This window comes from Lolium perenne, chromosome 1 (assembly GCF_019359855.2).
Source record: "Lolium perenne isolate Kyuss_39 chromosome 1, Kyuss_2.0, whole genome shotgun sequence".
NCBI lineage: Eukaryota > Viridiplantae > Streptophyta > Magnoliopsida > Poales > Poaceae > Lolium > Lolium perenne.
In genome coordinates, this window is record NC_067244.2 from 91,059,526 (window position 1) to 91,077,014 (window position 17,489).

Sequence of the window (17,489 nt, forward strand, 5' to 3'; positions counted from 1 at the left end):
ACAAGGACTCTCGAGTCCACAGGCCAACGCTTGACGTCGGAAGACTCCTAGTTGTTGTAGGCGTCCTGCTGGTCGTCTCCTTGTTCATCTTCATACTCTGGTCATTTGAATAGCCAGGGACAAAGCCGTGAGTACTTTAAGTACTCGCAAACTCATACTAATGTAAGTGCTAGACATTCTAGTATGGTTTGCTAAGCTCTAGTTTATTTGCATAAAGCTAGTTTTAGTTCACAATATTTGAGAAAAGCTTATTCAAGTGCTAACTAACTCAAGTGGGAACATTAGTGTCATTCCCACCATTCAAGTGGTGATTTCAATTCAATTCACCACAAGTCATTTCATCATCTCTTTTCAACATCATTTTCAAAGATATGACATCGGAAACTGTATGGCCTTTCCAACCATCCGTAACCGTGGACGCGGCTATTCAAATAGGTTTACACTCTGCAGAGGTTGCACACTTGTGCCACAACATTTGATTTCATCCGTCGGGATTACCCCGAATCATCGTAACACAGTACGCGGATCATCAACCATAACCTTTCACTTACAAATCCTAGTATGAGCACCTCTCCCCATGAGCTTGGCCTCCCAGTGAAGACCAATTGTCAACCTGGGAACTGCACAGGGCTTGGCCGTACAATTCACCTCAATTTCACATCATTTCTCAACAACGGAGGAAGCCTCAAGCGTAACCCCTATGACGTGTGTTCAGAGGGAACCCATACTAAGATGCATAAACTTCCAGTTAAGCCCTACCCATAATCAGGTATTGTGGGGGTACTTAATAATTGGAAAGGTATCGCATTCAAACCAACATCATGTTTTATCAAAAATCACCATCTTCTCTTGGTCACATTCACCTTCAAAAATCATTCAATGGAACACTTCATCATTCCAAGGTTTCAAATTCATTTCAAGTCACATTGTTCCCATCTAGAGTAGTCAAGTTTTATTCATTAGCACTAGCTCTAAATCATGAGGGGTGCTATCTTGCTTTGCTTGATTGAGACTACTTCACTACTCTAGTAACCAACCTTTACTTTGACCAAAGTTAACTATAAAAGTAACTCTTGGAAAACAACAAGTAAAACTAGTAAAGTAAAAACTTGGGATAGGCTTATGTAAGAAAAGGTAAGATTTATGGTGCCTTGCCCCAAGGGGCTTTGCACTTTGCAAGAATATTAGCTTGCCTTGGTAGTTCTCAAACTGTTCCTCCTCCTCCTCTTGGTAGCAACCTTCTTCTTCGGCGTACTCTCCGGTGCTAGCGTCTAAATTTGAATATGAGTATAATTACTTACTAATTCAATGGCTATTCCATATATCACATATAAACACACAAACTATTCTATGCACACAAATAATTTAACTAGGGGGCATGGGTTGTGTTATTTAAATAGAATTCACTTCTTTGTATTTAATATGTAAATGATAGTTTCCATAGGGTTCTTGAGAATTAATTTCCTCTCATTGAATCTTCTTAAGATTTAACTTCTCAAACAATCATATATGAACTTATATTGACCTAAGTCAAATGTTCATCATCATCATTTGAGAAATGATTTAAATGGGGTAGATCACCTCATATCATTTTATAATACTACATATGATTTAAATCTCGAGTAATTCATATAAGAGAGTTTGGACCAGGGGTCCAAACATCCCATGAATTCATGTGAGACAAGTTTAAATGAAGTATAAGACTCCACATAATTTACTTTAATAGTTTTGGACAATATCAACTAGTTAAACTAGCTATATTATCCATTAATTAAACTAGGGCATGATCATGCAAAGTGAGCACACCATTTTATTGCATAAACAATTAGTGTAAGTCAAATGTGAGCTATTAGAGTTGGAATTAACTTAATATCTATTTTGGTTGATTTTTAATAATTATTTGAATAGGGAAAAGTCCCTGCCTTATTCTTTTTATGAAATTAATTCTACAATGAATCTGGTCATGGGACCAGTTGCATTTGATATATAATTTCCTTAGCTTTCCAACAACATAAAATTCATTGAATTTGGTTTAGCCAATTTGAATCTATTGATTTTCAAAGTGGAGGTAGTATTGAAATTCATTTGGAAATATTTAAACTAGATTTGAATTAAAAGGCCGGCGGGAAAAGCTAACGGGCCTAAAGGTTAAAAAACGGCCCAAGGCCAGCCCAGCCACGGTCCAGTGATGCGCGGGCTGCCTGACAGCGGGGGCCACCCGTCAGCGAGTGTTTAAACCCGAAACGGTATGGGTGAACCAGAGACGTAGGATTAGATCAAAGATCAACAGCTCGAGTTCATCGTCATCTCCGACGAGAACCCGACGCTCTGGCGGTGGCGGTAGGGGGTCGGAGGGCTAACCAGAGCTCCAGCTAGGGATGGCAGTGTGCTCGGGTTAGATGTGGACGACGGCGAAGCTCCAGGTACAGGTGGCGTCGCCTGAGGTGGACTGGTTCGCCGGCGATTGCTGTAGAGCTTCCGCGGCGGCGAGCTCTCGATTGGCCTTGCTCCGGCGTGAATCAGATGAGTGGGGAGGTGGTTGAGAAGCTGTGAGAGGTGGGGAGTGTGGTGGTGTGCTTGGATCATCCAGGGGAGGTCTCCTTTTATAGCAGCGCATGGGTGCTGCGGGGCAGGGTGGTGGTCGACCGTGGCACGGCGATTCCGGCGAGTGGTCGAGCTAGGCGAGGTGGCGGCAGTGCTCTGCGTGTCCAGGCGAGGCTAGTGGCAGTGACAGCTTGGTCTGGGGAGGCTTGGTTGGGTCGCGTTGCTTCCAGGCATGTCGCGGCAGTGGCGGGATCTTCTTCTCCATCTACGGCGGTGGTGGTCCAGGGTCTGGTCGAAGTGATGTCTGGCGGCGTCCAGGTGGCGAGGTGATGCTCAACGGCTCTCGAGCGGGGCCAGGGCGAGCGTGAGGTGGTGGCGCGAGAGGTGGCCAGAGCGCGTCCATGCACGTGCATGCGCGATGCGAGCGGCGTCTGGGCGTGTTCTGGGCGCGCGTCGTCCGGCCAGTGTCGTCGGCCTCCTCGACCATGGCGGTGCTAGGCGTTGCTAGGCGATGCGGTGGCAAGCTGTGGCGCGGTGGCCAGGGCAGAGAAGCAATGGGAGAGAGGGGAGATCGTCAGGTTGGGCGACATGGCCGGCATGGCCATGCCCTAGCTGCCCTCCTCCTCTCCTTAGCCTTGCTATGCAGCACTTAGTGTTAGAGGGGACCAGGGGACCAAATGGTGTAGGTTGGGGTAGATTAGGTGGAGTAGAATCACTATAGCAAATAGTGTGTAATAGTGCCATATTTGGAAATTTGTAAATTTGTCCAAATTTGATTTAATTCAAATGGTTGAACAATTTGAAATGTGTGTGTTTAGATAAGTTGTATTTGACCAGAGATGATTAGAGGTGGTGGTGGAATTGTAGATATCAAGAATTTGCAAAATTGGCTAAGTTGGAGATTGTTGAGTATGTTAAAAAGTTGAATCTTTGGATGAGCATAGCTCTTGATCAAGAATGAATTTGGCATGGTGATCTTTACAGAAGTTGTTCACCTTGATGTTGACTTTGATATGGTGCAAAGAATTAGCAAGATTTGGTTAGAGAAAATTGAATGGCAATGGCTCAAATTAGTGATCAGACTATAATTGTCAATTTTGACCAATATCATATGTGAGCTTGTTTTGCATTTGAAAATTATTTGAATTGTGATTCTTTGATTCCAAAAGTTGTGATAAGTGTTTAATAACATTATTCAACTAATGGTGAAGACCAAATTGGTCTAGGGTCAAAATTTATAAAAATGCCATAGAGCATATGTTAGGGTTTTTCAATTATTGGATTTTCTTCCTCTTTGATTTATTTGGTTGGTGATCTTAATATGATCACATTAGGGTTTTAGAGTATAGCACATACTAATAATAACACTCATCATGGCATATCACTCAAATGCACAAGTCCTATGCATGGCACTATATGCAATTTAAAAAGTTTTTGTTTGTTTGAAATTTTGCTCTCTGGAATTCTCTAACTTTCTTTTTATTGAAATTTGGGATGTTACAAACCCTTCCCCCTTACAAAAGATCTCGTCGCGAGATCGAAAATAAAGTTAGGTACTAAAGAGATCTGGGTACTCCTTCTTCACGAAGTCTTCGCGTTCCCATGTGGCTTCATCCTCGGTATGATTGCTCCATTGTATCTTCAGAAACTTGATGCTTCGGGTGCGGGTGGTTCGGTAAGCTTCTTCCAGGATGCGAATCGGCACTTCGCGGTAAGTCAAGTCCTTGTTGATATCCACCGATCGGTGATCGATGTTCTTGAACACTTCGGTCTTCTCCGGGACTTCAAGGCACTTCCGGAGGAGTGAGATATGAAACACGTCGTGCACAGCCGACATCTCTTCAGGCAACTCCAATTGATAAGATACTTCACCTCGGCGGCTGAGGACTTTGAAAGGTCCGACATATCGGGGTGCTAGCTTTCCTTTCAGCTGAAACCTTTGCATTCCTTTCAAGGGAGATACTTTGAGATAGACGAAGTCTCCGATCTCGAAGGTCATCTCCCGACGTCTCTTGTCGGCGTAGCTCTTCTGTCTAGATTGCACCGTCTTGAGGTACTCTCGGATCTTGTGGACTTTCTCTTCGGCTTCACGAAGAACATCTAGGCCAAAAACTTGGCTTTCTCCGACTTCCGACCAGTTCAGGGGGGTACGGCATTTCCTTCCGTACAAGGCTTCGAAGGGGGCCATCTGTAGGCTGGCTTGGTAGCTATTGTTGTAAGAGAATTCTGCGTAAGGTAAGCAGTCTTCCCACTTGGATCCGTATTCCAGTACACATGCTCTCAGCATGTCCTCCAGTATCTGGTTCACTCTCTCAGTCTGTCCGTCGGTCTGAGGGTGATAGGCGGTGCTGAAATTCAGACGGGTTCCTAGTCCTTCATGCACTTTCTGCCAGAATCTCGAGGTGAACTGTGATCCTCTATCTGACACTATCGATTTGGGGGTTCCGTGCAGGGCGACTATTCTGGAGATGTATAGTTCAGCTAACTTTGGGCCTTGGTAAGTGGTTTTGACGGCGATGAAATGGGCGACTTTGGTCAATCTATCGACCACTACCCATATGGAATCATTGCCTTTGCTAGATTTGGGCAGTCCGGTGATAAAGTCCATTCCTACGGAGTCCCATTTCCATTCTGGAATCTGGAGGGGTTGTAACAGTCCGGCGGGTCGTTGATGTTCTGCCTTGGCTCTCTGACAGATGTCACACTTGGTGATGTAGCTGCCGATCTCTCTCTTCATTCCGTGCCACCAGAATTGTTCTTTTAGGTCTTGGTACATCTTGGTACCTCCGGGGTGGATTGAATAAAGGGTGTCATGGGCTTCTTGCAGGATGACTTGTTTCAAGTCTGAGTCCGATGGTACGCAGAGACGTTCTTTGTACCACAGAACTCCGGCTTCGTCTACAGTAAATCCGGGGGCTTTTCCTGCGGCTATCTGTTTCTTGATTCCGTCAATGCTAGCGTTGTCCTTCTGGGCTTCCTTGATTTGGCTAACCAAGGTGGGTTGCAATTCTATGCTGGCTAGGAATCCTTTGCTAACAAGTTCAAGTCTGAACTGTTCAAACTCTTCATGCAAGCTGGGCTGTTCGGTTGCGAGCATGGAGTTCAACTGGCACGGCAGTCGACTCAAAGCATCCGCTAACACATTGGCCTTGCCGGGGTGGTAGTGAATTTCCATGTCGTAATCCTTGATCAGTTCGATCCATCGGCGTTGTCTCATGTTTAGCTCCTTCTGGGTGAATATGTATTTGAGGCTTTTGTGGTCGGAGTAGATCTCGCATCGATTACCCATGAGGTAATGACGCCAAACTTTCAGGGCTAAGACCACGGCTGCAAGCTCGAGGTCATGGGTTGGGTAGTTCTGTTCATGTTGCTTTAGTTGTCTTGAAAGGTAGGATACAACCTTGCCTTCTTGCATAAGCACGCATCCAAGTCCAGTCTTGGAGGCGTCGCAATATACGTCAAAGGGCTTTGCGATATCTGGCATGATCAGGATTGGGGCTGTTGTCAGTCTACTCTTGAGCTGTTGAAAGCTCTCTTCGTATTTGTCGGTCCACTCAAACTTCCTGTCCTTTTTCAGTAATTGGGTCATTGGTCGAGCGATGCTCGAAAAACCTTCTACAAATCTGCGGTAGTATCCGGCTAATCCAAGAAAAGCGCGGACCTCGGTTTGTGTGGTTGGGGCTTGCCATTCCATAACCGTTTTGATCTTGGCGGGATCTACGGCAATTCCTCCTGCAGACAAGATGTGTCCCAGGAATCCAACTTCTTCCAACCAAAACTCACACTTGCTGAACTTGGCATACAACTTGTGCTGTCTAAGGGTTTCTAGGACAGTCTCCAAATGTTGTTCATGTTCCTCTTCGGACTTGGAGTAGACGAGAATGTCGTCGATGAACACAACGACAAACATGTCCAAAAAGTTCATGAAGATCTTATTCATGAGGTTCATGAAATAAGCGGGGGCATTGGTCAGTCCAAACGACATGATGTTGTACTCATACAACCCATATCTGGTGGTAAAGGCAGTTTTTGGAATGTCGGTGGCTCGGATCTTTAGCTGATGGTATCCAGTTCTAAGGTCGATCTTGGAGAAAACTTTGGATCCGGTGAGTTGGTCAAACAAGTCTTCTATCTTGGGTAGGGGGTATTTGTTTTTGATGGTGACATCGTTAAGCTTACGATAGTCCGTACATAAACAATTTGCACCATCCTTCTTGTCCACAAACAAGATGGGTGATCTCCAGGGGGATGCACTTGGTCTAATCAAACCTTTGGCCAACATATCATCTATCTGCTTCTTCAGTTCCACGAGCTCTGTTGCGTTCATGCTGTAGGCTCTCTGGGTTATGGGTCCAGTTCCGGGGATTAACTCGATGATGAACTCGATATCCCTATCTGGGGGCATACCGGGTAGATCATCCAGAAACACATCAGGGTAGCGACAAACGACCCTGATTTGATCCAGAGTTGGCTTGGATACACTTTGGTTGCAGGTAAATTTTCTGGGTAGTTTTTCAGAGATGTGCTCTACTACGATGCTGGTGCTGCTAGTCATGGTTATGGCTTTCTTGGCACAGTCTATCAATCCATTGTGCTTGGACATCCAGTCCATTCCTAGTACAACTTCCAAACCTTTGGTTCCCAGAATGATTAGATTTGCAAAGAAATCTACATCATGGATTTTGATTGGTACATTTTTGCAAAATTTTCTGGCTTTGGTAGTTGATCCGGGGATTTGAACTATCATAACATGTTTCAAACTGAGGGGTTGAATTTTACTTGTTGATGCAAAGTCTTCGGTGACAAAAGAATGAGATGCTCCGGAATCAAACAACACTCTGGCAGGGATGTGGTTGACAGAAAACATACCCAGTACGACATCTGGTGCTTCCTGGGCTTCTTCGGCGTTCATGTGGTAGAGGCGGCCGTTGCGGTTATTGGGGTTGTTGGGGGCGAACTTCTTGCCGGTGGAGACACGGCGTTGCTGCTGAGCAGGTGCATCGGTGTTGCCGGTGAGCTTGGCAAGACGCTTGGGACACTCGTTGGAGTAGTGCCCCACTACACCACACTCATAACAAGTGATGGTGTTCTTGTCCTGCTTGTTCGCCACGGGCACGGCGTTACTTCCGGTTCTGGGAGCGGTGTTGGTGGTGGTGTTGTTGTTGTTGTAGTTGTTGTTGTTGTAGCCTCCTGGCTTGGAGTTTCCTCCACTCCGGTTCTGATAACCGGGGCGCGAGTTCTGCATCAGTGGCTTATTGTTTCTCGGAGTGAAACCTCCGCTTGAGCTTGGGCGATATTTCTGGGGGTGGCTTGATCTACTTTGATTTGCCATGCGGTGCTTGCGGTTCTCATTGGCTTGGTTCAACTTGCCCTCCATCTGGATGGCGGAGTCGACAAGGGCTTCAAGGTCGGTGAAGGGGATGTTGACGAGGACAGTCTGCATCTCATCATGCAATCCGTTCAGGAATCTCTCCTTCCTCTTCTCAACGGTGTCGGTCTCATCAGGGGCATACCTCGACAGTGTAAGAAACTTGTCGCGGTATTCAACCACCGTCATGCGACCTTGTTTCAGTTCACGGAACTCATCCCTCATCTTTTTGATAAGACCCGGGGGTACATGGTACTTGCTGAACTTTAGCTTAAAATCCTCCCAAGTCATGAACTGACCTCCGTTCATGGCACGGGTGCTAGTCCACCAAGCGCAGGCTGGTCCAGCGAGATAGTGGGTTGCAAACAAGACTTTCTCGTTGGCTTCCACTCCGGCTACCTCCAGATTGTTCTCCATAGTCTGGAGCCAATCGTCGGCGTCGAGGGGCTCCTCGGTCTTGCTAAACACCGGGGGATTGGTGTTTTGGAAGTTCTTGAGCTTGGATCCAGGGTGATCATGATTTCCATGGCCTTGGTTGGCAATGTTCTGCAAGGCGATGAGATTGGCTTGGCGTTCGGCTCTTTCTGTTTCCCTGTCAGCAAGCATGGTTTGCAGCAGTTGCAACATCGCGTCGTTGGTGTGATTTGGAGGGGCCATCTGAAGATATAGAAGATCATGAGATAAGAGGGAACATTCTATGGTTCATTTTGGTTAAGTTTGAAAAACATTTGAAAACTTGTAATCTTTTCATGACAAACATAACATTCATTCATTCATTCAACACATAGTACAAACTAACACACACATACTCCAATGGTTTTAAGAACCATTCTCATGCTACGATACTAGGGACGGGATACAACTCACACCTACATAAGTGAGACTAGTGCAACTACTCCTCATCCTCGACATCGATCGGGACGTAGTCGTCGGGTCCTGTGACGCCCCAAAACCGGTACCATGAGGATCCCAGCGAATCCGCCGAAATCCGCACGATATCGATTTTAGGAGACGCACCACCAAGCGCCTCGTACACGCCGAAGCATGCACGCGATGCGGGTGGAATCAATCACGAGAGGTAACATTACAACAGGATTACAATAGAGCCCACAAGATACATATATATTACAACAACGACTCCAACGAGTCAAGATACAAATAGATACATACAAAGATCCAAATCATACAGAAGATCAAATACATCCGAGTACGGACAAGATACAAATTTGGACTAAGAGTCCTGTAGATAATCAGTGGCGTCCATAACCTCGCCTGTGCCAAGCCGGAAGGGTAACCTTGCTAGCGTCGTCTTCATCGAACATATCTTCATACCTGCCCGGTTATATCCCGTAGAAGCAGCAATAAGTACGGGTTCGTACTTAACAAGACTTCAAGACGTATAAGCATTCGTCAACCAGTCGTCCTTTGTACTTGAGGCACGCAGGGGACTTAGAGGACGCAAGAGGAACGTCATAGGCAATATGGTGGGGTTAAGCGGCAGCGCGCAAGCACTAAAAACCTATAGAGACACTCTACAACAGTCGCCTAATCAGAGAAGATGAGAGAGCGCATAAGCTAGCAGTTCTATACTCTGCAAACAAAACACAGCCGATGCGTTCCCCCCTCGCAAGGAAGTACTTACAAGGGCACTCACACGGTTGTCAAGTTTTAACCATTTATTATTAGAGTTGTGCTAGCTTACTACACAGGTTATTATGATTGAAACAGCAGGTGTAAGTTGTCTATGGTCGAGTCATACAACTCCAAGTCGTCCATAACCGCGGACACGGCTTATCGATAAGATTTAACCCTGCAGGGGTGCCCAAATGTGCCCACACGCACGATCAACTCCAAAGGCAATGGCAAAAAGGTGGAGCATCACGACTCGCACTCTCCTTCACGACAACAATGTCCAGGAAGCCACCTAACTAAGTTAAACCCGTATCGAAGTCCGGCCGTATCTCCGAAGCGGACCTAGCTGTTTGCGACAGCGTACTAGGTGGTTTAAACACACACTGGGGCGATAAACCACTTTGCAGCGGCTCCGCGACCTATACGTGCATACCAGAAACAAGGGATACATGGCACCCGGGGCTTCCCAAAGTAAATAAGTAACAGGCTGGCATGCACGCAACAACAAATGGTAAAACATTACGAACTAGTTGTGGCCACTGGACAAAGCTGTAGATTCCGGCAGTGGTCGAGGGGAGACCCAGAAGCATACCCACGTGTGGTTAGAGCGCTCAGTCTCGGAACAGATAACAAGAACTCGGGGTCCTAGGTTTTAAGGAAACACAAGTGAGCCGTCATAAAACGAGCAACTGACCCACCGATGCCTCCGCTATCAACTATTAACAAGTAACCATGATTCCCTCAACAGATATAACCATGTAGCATGTGTCATGATTCCCAACAGATAACCGATAAGATAGCGGTAACGGTCACGAGATATAACAGCACTAGCATGCACTACGACTCGCAAGGCAGGCCCGATAACCAAACAATAGCTGTAGGTGGTTGGTGGAGGCAATATAGGCTGCTTGAGGTAACAAGTGGAAGGGACACGTGACAAGAACGCAACTTAAGGATAGCATGAGGGAGAAGGCAAAATAAAATAGGTGAGCGACTCGCAGAGGCAGAAGTATAGGGGAAAATGCTTGCCTGTTAAAGCTTGCCGAGGGACATCCGGAGAACTTGGCGTATCTCACCACACCACTTCGTGATCCTATCCGGGAAGAATCAAAGCGCTACAACAAGCAACAGATGCACATCTTACTACTACGGCAAAAGAATCTGCATGATCATGATATGATATGCATGGCATGGCAAACATGATCCGGCGATGCAACTTATCCAAATTAATCGGAGTCGAAACCCCGGACACATAAATTAGGTTGGAGTTGCATTTTCTATCGTCAAATTTAAGGGTGGATTAGCATAGCAAACATGGCAGGGGTGAGCTACATCAAAGTTAAATGGAACCGGGACAACATTTATATAGTATCCCACATATTCCATATGTTACATATTAGGTGGTAATGCAAACTAGCACGGAATTATATGATGCATGATGCAACAGCAAGCATGGATGTCATATTCATGTTCAACACATTTTTATGATCAATTTTCATATAAAATACTTTGTATTTCGAGTTACGGTTTAAAAGATATGATTTATGCAACATATAGACATTTTCTGCAATTTTCAGAAAAACAGGAAAAGGGAAAACGGTTTTGTACCGAGCAGGAGCTAACCGCAGACGCTGACACGCGGGCCAGGGATGCTGACTGGAAGATAGACTGCTGCATGGCACTGGTGTCTCACCCAAGGAATCCTAGCCAGGGACAATGACAAACGGAACCAGAGGTCCACATGTCAGCGAGACGAAAAAAGAAAGAAAAAGGATTGGCTTGTGCCTGTAGCGAATTGAACTCAGGATCTCACGTTTGTTAAACAAGGCAGCGACCAACTAGGCTGCTGATTGGATCACGTGAAAGATGGCGACGTGCTGCTGTTGATGGTTTCCAAGCCGGAGGTTTGGCCATGCACGAAGGCATCGGAGATGCAGGCGACGCAGCGCGGCGCTGGCTGAGCCGCGGGAGCAGCTTCTCGACGCCTTGACGGAGGAGACCGGGACGTAGGTGCTGCGACGAAGACGTGCTCGAGCAGGATTCGAAGCAGGACATGTGCTGGCGCGCTCGGACGAGGATGGAGAAGGCCCAGACGCAGGCTTGGCCGAGGCGCGGACGCTCCCTGGCGCAGTCGACGAAGAGCGGCATCGGGGTGGGCTGGAACGGAGCGGACGGAGACCATGCAGAGCAAGGCGGCGCTGTCGCGCGAGAACTTGATGCAGCCCAAATCGGCCTTGGGAGCTGGACGGAACAGAGATACGATGACGCGCGGAAAGAAAAACACAGATGGTTCGAAGTTCATGAGCGCTCACCCTGGCGACGAGAAAGAAACGGAGATGCACCATAGAGGGTCAAGGTTGCGCGGGCGAAGTCGATGCAGAGCAGCGCCGGAGAACTTGACGGGCGGCCGGCCGGAGCAGAAAGTGGTGACCTTGGCGTTGATGGGCACGTCGAGGATGGGGAGGAGACGGACAGAAACGACGTCGTGGTCGGCGTGCTTGTGCAGCTAGGTCCGGGAACGCGCGGACGTACGCGAACGGAGGTGCAGACGAGCGGCGGCCGCGGGTGTTCGAAAAGGCGACGGCCGAGACGAGCAAGAGGTTGGCGAACTGTGGCCTGCGGCTCACGCGAGGAAGGAAGCGACCGGGAGAAAAGAGACGAGGAAGAAAAGTGGCGGCGGGGTGGAAGGGAATGGGACTAGGGTTGCAGGGGAGGAGCAAGGGACGATTTTATATGGAGGAGGTGCGATGCATGGTGGCCGTCCCATCACGTTTCATGGCGACGTGGAGGTCCGGATTTGCTGCCGTACGAAGAAGACAGCGACGGGAGGAAGCGAGCATGGTTCGGTGGGCTTTGGGCTGAAATAAAAGGGGCCAGGTCGGGTTGCTGCTTGGCTGGGTTGGCTGCTCCGGTTAGATTAGGCTAGAGCTGAACCAAAGAATGTCCACTAGAAAAGAATGAAACAGACCAAGGTAGGCCACGTCCATTGAAGAATTTTCAGATAAGAGAGAAGGTTTAGGGAGATAGTAAAATAGGGGTAGAGAATAGATGACAAGCAAAAGATTTTACAAAACATATTAGGGTAGCACAAAATAATTTTTTAGGGTTTTACAAAACATGCAAGGTGATATGATGCATGATGCACATGACTATGCATAAAAGAAAAGGAACAAGAAAATCTAATAGGGATATTTTCCTGGGCCGCTACAATCGACACCACTAACAAGGAACCTCGCCCCGAGGTTCCACGTCAACATAAGGGGGAGTTGGTTAAACTATCGGGTCTTCATGCACCGTGTATATCATCGCGACACCACTAACAAGAGTTCTTGCTTCATCTTGTCCTCGTCGACACCACTAACAAGAAGTCGTTGTTCCGATGTTGATGATGTGCTTCCGTCGGGATCCTCCGAAGATCGGACCTATTAGGATAAGACAATGATAGTCCAACCCACGTCGGAACCAAGGACTCGGAGAAGCAGATAAGAGAGAAGATCAAAAACTCGCATAGGTAAGATGAGAAAGAATGGAGGTAAGGAGAAAAACAGAGCTAGTCAGATCTATCCAACGAATTTTAGAAAATAGTTTTGACACTCTAAACTCAACGACCATTGGCAAGGTTATCCTAAAGGCTGGACTAGTGGGGTACCGTCAACCTGATGCTCTGATACCAACTTGTGACGCCCCAAAACCGGTACCATGAGGATCCCAGCGAATCCGCCGAAATCCGCACGATATCGATTTTAGGAGACGCACCACCAAGCGCCTCGTACACGCCGAAGCATGCACGCGATGCGGGTGGAATCAATCACGAGAGGTAACATTACAACAGGATTACAATAGAGCCCACAAGATACATATATATTACAACAACGACTCCAACGAGTCAAGATACAAATAGATACATACAAAGATCCAAATCATACAGAAGATCAAATACATCCGAGTACGGACAAGATACAAATTTGGACTAAGAGTCCTGTAGATAATCAGTGGCGTCCATAACCCTGCCCAGGCCAAGCCGGAAGGGTAACCTTGCTAGCGTCGTCTTCATCGAACATATCTTCATACCTGCCCGGTTATATCCCGTAGAAGCAGCAATAAGTACGGGTTCGTACTTAACAAGACTTCAAGACGTATAAGCATTCGTCAACCAGTCGTCCTTTGTACTTGAGGCACGCAGGGGACTTAGAGGACGCAAGAGGAACGTCATAGGCAATATGGTGGGGTTAAGCGGCAGCGCGCAAGCACTAAAAACCTATAGAGACACTCTACAACAGTCGCCTAATCAGAGAAGATGAGAGAGCGCATAAGCTAGCAGTTCTATACTCTGCAAACAAAACACAGCCGATGCGTTCCCCCCTCGCAAGGAAGTACTTACAAGGGCACTCACACGGTTGTCAAGTTTTAACCATTTATTATTAGAGTTGTGCTAGCTTACTACACAGGTTATTATGATTGAAACAGCAGGTGTAAGTTGTCTATGGTCGAGTCATACAACTCCAAGTCGTCCATAACCGCGGACACGGCTTATCGATAAGATTTAACCCTGCAGGGGTGCCCAAATGTGCCCACACGCACGATCAACTCCAAAGGCAATGGCAAAAAGGTGGAGCATCACGACTCGCACTCTCCTTCACGACAACAATGTCCAGGAAGCCACCTAACTAAGTTAAACCCGTATCGAAGTCCGGCCGTATCTCCGAAGCGGACCTAGCTGTTTGCGACAGCGTACTAGGTGGTTTAAACACACACTGGGGCGATAAACCACTTTGCAGCGGCTCCGCGACCTATACGTGCATACCAGAAACAAGGGATACATGGCACCCAGGGGCTTCCCAAAGTAAATAAGTAACAGGCTGGCATGCACGCAACAACAAATGGTAAAACATTACGAACTAGTTGTGGCCACTGGACAAAGCTGTAGATTCCGGCAGTGGTCGAGGGGAGACCCAGAAGCATACCCACGTGTGGTTAGAGCGCTCAGTCTCGGAACAGATAACAAGAACTCGGGGTCCTAGGTTTTAAGGAAACACAAGTGAGCCGTCATAAAACGAGCAACTGACCCACCGATGCCTCCGCTATCAACTATTAACAAGTAACCATGATTCCCTCAACAGATATAACCATGTAGCATGTGTCATGATTCCCAACAGATAACCGATAAGATAGCGGTAACGGTCACGAGATATAACAGCACTAGCATGCACTACGACTCGCAAGGCAGGCCCGATAACCAAACAATAGCTGTAGGTGGTTGGTGGAGGCAATATAGGCTGCTTGAGGTAACAAGTGGAAGGGACACGTGACAAGAACGCAACTTAAGGATAGCATGAGGGAGAAGGCAAAATAAAATAGGTGAGCGACTTCTGCAGAGGCAGAAGTATAGGGGAAAATGCTTGCCTGTTAAAGCTTGCCGAGGGACATCCGGAGAACTTGGCGTATCTCACCACACCACTTCGTGATCCTATCCGGGAAGAATCAAAGCGCTACAACAAGCAACAGATGCACATCTTACTACTACGGCAAAAGAATCTGCATGATCATGATATGATATGCATGGCATGGCAAACATGATCCGGCGATGCAACTTATCCAAATTAATCGGAGTCGAAACCCCGGACACATAAATTAGGTTGGAGTTGCATTTTCTATCGTCAAATTTAAGGGTGGATTAGCATAGCAAACATGGCAGGGGTGAGCTACATCAAAGTTAAATGGAACCGGGACAACATTTATATAGTATCCCACATATTCCATATGTTACATATTAGGTGGTAATGCAAACTAGCACGGAATTATATGATGCATGATGCAACAGCAAGCATGGATGTCATATTCATGTTCAACACATTTTTATGATCAATTTTCATATAAAATACTTTGTATTTCGAGTTACGGTTTAAAAGATATGATTTATGCAACATATAGACATTTTCTGCAATTTTCAGAAAAACAGGAAAAGGGAAAACGGTTTTGTACCGAGCAGGAGCTAACCGCAGACGCTGACACGCGGGCCAGGGATGCTGACTGGAAGATAGACTGCTGCATGGCACTGGTGTCTCACCCAAGGAATCCTAGCCAGGGACAATGACAAACGGAACCAGAGGTCCACATGTCAGCGAGACGAAAAAAGAAAGAAAAAGGATTGGCTTGTGCCTGTAGCGAATTGAACTCAGGATCTCACGTTTGTTAAACAAGGCAGCGACCAACTAGGCTGCTGATTGGATCACGTGAAAGATGGCGACGTGCTGCTGTTGATGGTTTCCAAGCCGGAGGTTTGGCCATGCACGAAGGCATCGGAGATGCAGGCGACGCAGCGCGGCGCTGGCTGAGCCGCGGGAGCAGCTTCTCGACGCCTTGACGGAGGAGACCGGGACGTAGGTGCTGCGACGAAGACGTGCTCGAGCAGGATTCGAAGCAGGACATGTGCTGGCGCGCTCGGACGAGGATGGAGAAGGCCCAGACGCAGGCTTGGCCGAGGCGCGGACGCTCCCTGGCGCAGTCGACGAAGAGCGGCATCGGGGTGGGCTGGAACGGAGCGGACGGAGACCATGCAGAGCAAGGCGGCGCTGTCGCGCGAGAACTTGATGCAGCCCAAATCGGCCTTGGGAGCTGGACGGAACAGAGATACGATGACGCGCGGAAAGAAAAACACAGATGGTTCGAAGTTCATGAGCGCTCACCCTGGCGACGAGAAAGAAACGGAGATGCACCATAGAGGGTCAAGGTTGCGCGGGCGAAGTCGATGCAGAGCAGCGCCGGAGAACTTGACGGGCGGCCGGCCGGAGCAGAAAGTGGTGACCTTGGCGTTGATGGGCACGTCGAGGATGGGGAGGAGACGGACAGAAACGACGTCGTGGTCGGCGTGCTTGTGCAGCTAGGTCCGGGAACGCGCGGACGTACGCGAACGGAGGTGCAGACGAGCGGCGGCCGCGGGTGTTCGAAAAGGCGACGGCCGAGACGAGCAAGAGGTTGGCGAACTGTGGCCTGCGGCTCACGCGAGGAAGGAAGCGACCGGGAGAAAAGAGACGAGGAAGAAAAGTGGCGGCGGGGTGGAAGGGAATGGGACTAGGGTTGCAGGGGAGGAGCAAGGGACGATTTTATATGGAGGAGGTGCGATGCATGGTGGCCGTCCCATCACGTTTCATGGCGACGTGGAGGTCCGGATTTGCTGCCGTACGAAGAAGACAGCGACGGGAGGAAGCGAGCATGGTTCGGTGGGCTTTGGGCTGAAATAAAAGGGGCCAGGTCGGGTTGCTGCTTGGCTGGGTTGGCTGCTCCGGTTAGATTAGGCTAGAGCTGAACCAAAGAATGTCCACTAGAAAAGAATGAAACAGACCAAGGTAGGCCACGTCCATTGAAGAATTTTCAGATAAGAGAGAAGGTTTAGGGAGATAGTAAAATAGGGGTAGAGAATAGATGACAAGCAAAAGATTTTACAAAACATATTAGGGTAGCACAAAATAATTTTTTAGGGTTTTACAAAACATGCAAGGTGATATGATGCATGATGCACATGACTATGCATAAAAGAAAAGGAACAAGAAAATCTAATAGGGATATTTTCCTGGGCCGCTACAGGTCCTGCCTCCAGGAACTCGTAGTCCTCCTCCTCGGTGTTCTCATCCTCCTCAAAGTCATTGTCGTCGCTCAGGAAGGCGTCTCCTCCCTGAATGTCGATGCCTCCGTTGTCATCCTCCAGCTCACGAATCTGATCCTCCTGGGCCTTGACAGTGGCCTCGAGTGACGCTATCTTGGCGCGAAGGCGCCGAATCGTAGCGTCCTTCTTGGCACGCTGCTGGCGAAGACTCTTGCGGTCGTTGTTGAGTAGCTTGATCGCCTCACCCTGCTCAGTGATGTGAGCATGGGTCTGGTTCGCGTAAGCGCGAGTGGCGTCGAGGTCCCTCTGAGTCTAGTAGAGCATGAAGTCCAGGTGCTCAGC

At 47.9% G+C, this 17,489-nt stretch overlaps 1 long non-coding RNA gene across 3 annotated transcripts; it reads right to left on the reverse strand.

Moving 5' to 3' along the window:
• Window positions 1-9,166: 9,166 nt before the first annotated feature.
• Window positions 9,167-17,103, reverse strand: LOC127305224 (uncharacterized). 3 transcript variants are annotated; one of them, XR_011756203.1, is made up of 9 exons: window positions 16,231-17,103; window positions 15,732-16,159; window positions 15,542-15,621; window positions 14,948-15,033; window positions 11,857-13,615; window positions 11,358-11,785; window positions 11,153-11,247; window positions 10,574-10,659; window positions 9,167-9,244 (listed from the first exon to the last, which is right to left on the reverse strand). It is a non-coding gene; the product is annotated as an uncharacterized lncRNA (long non-coding RNA). The 3 variants fall into 3 exon arrangements; XR_011756202.1 differs by having other exon boundaries at window positions 11,168-11,247; window positions 15,527-15,621; XR_011756201.1 differs by having other exon boundaries at window positions 15,527-15,621; window positions 16,231-17,102.
• Between the last annotated feature and the right edge of the window lie 386 nt (window positions 17,104-17,489).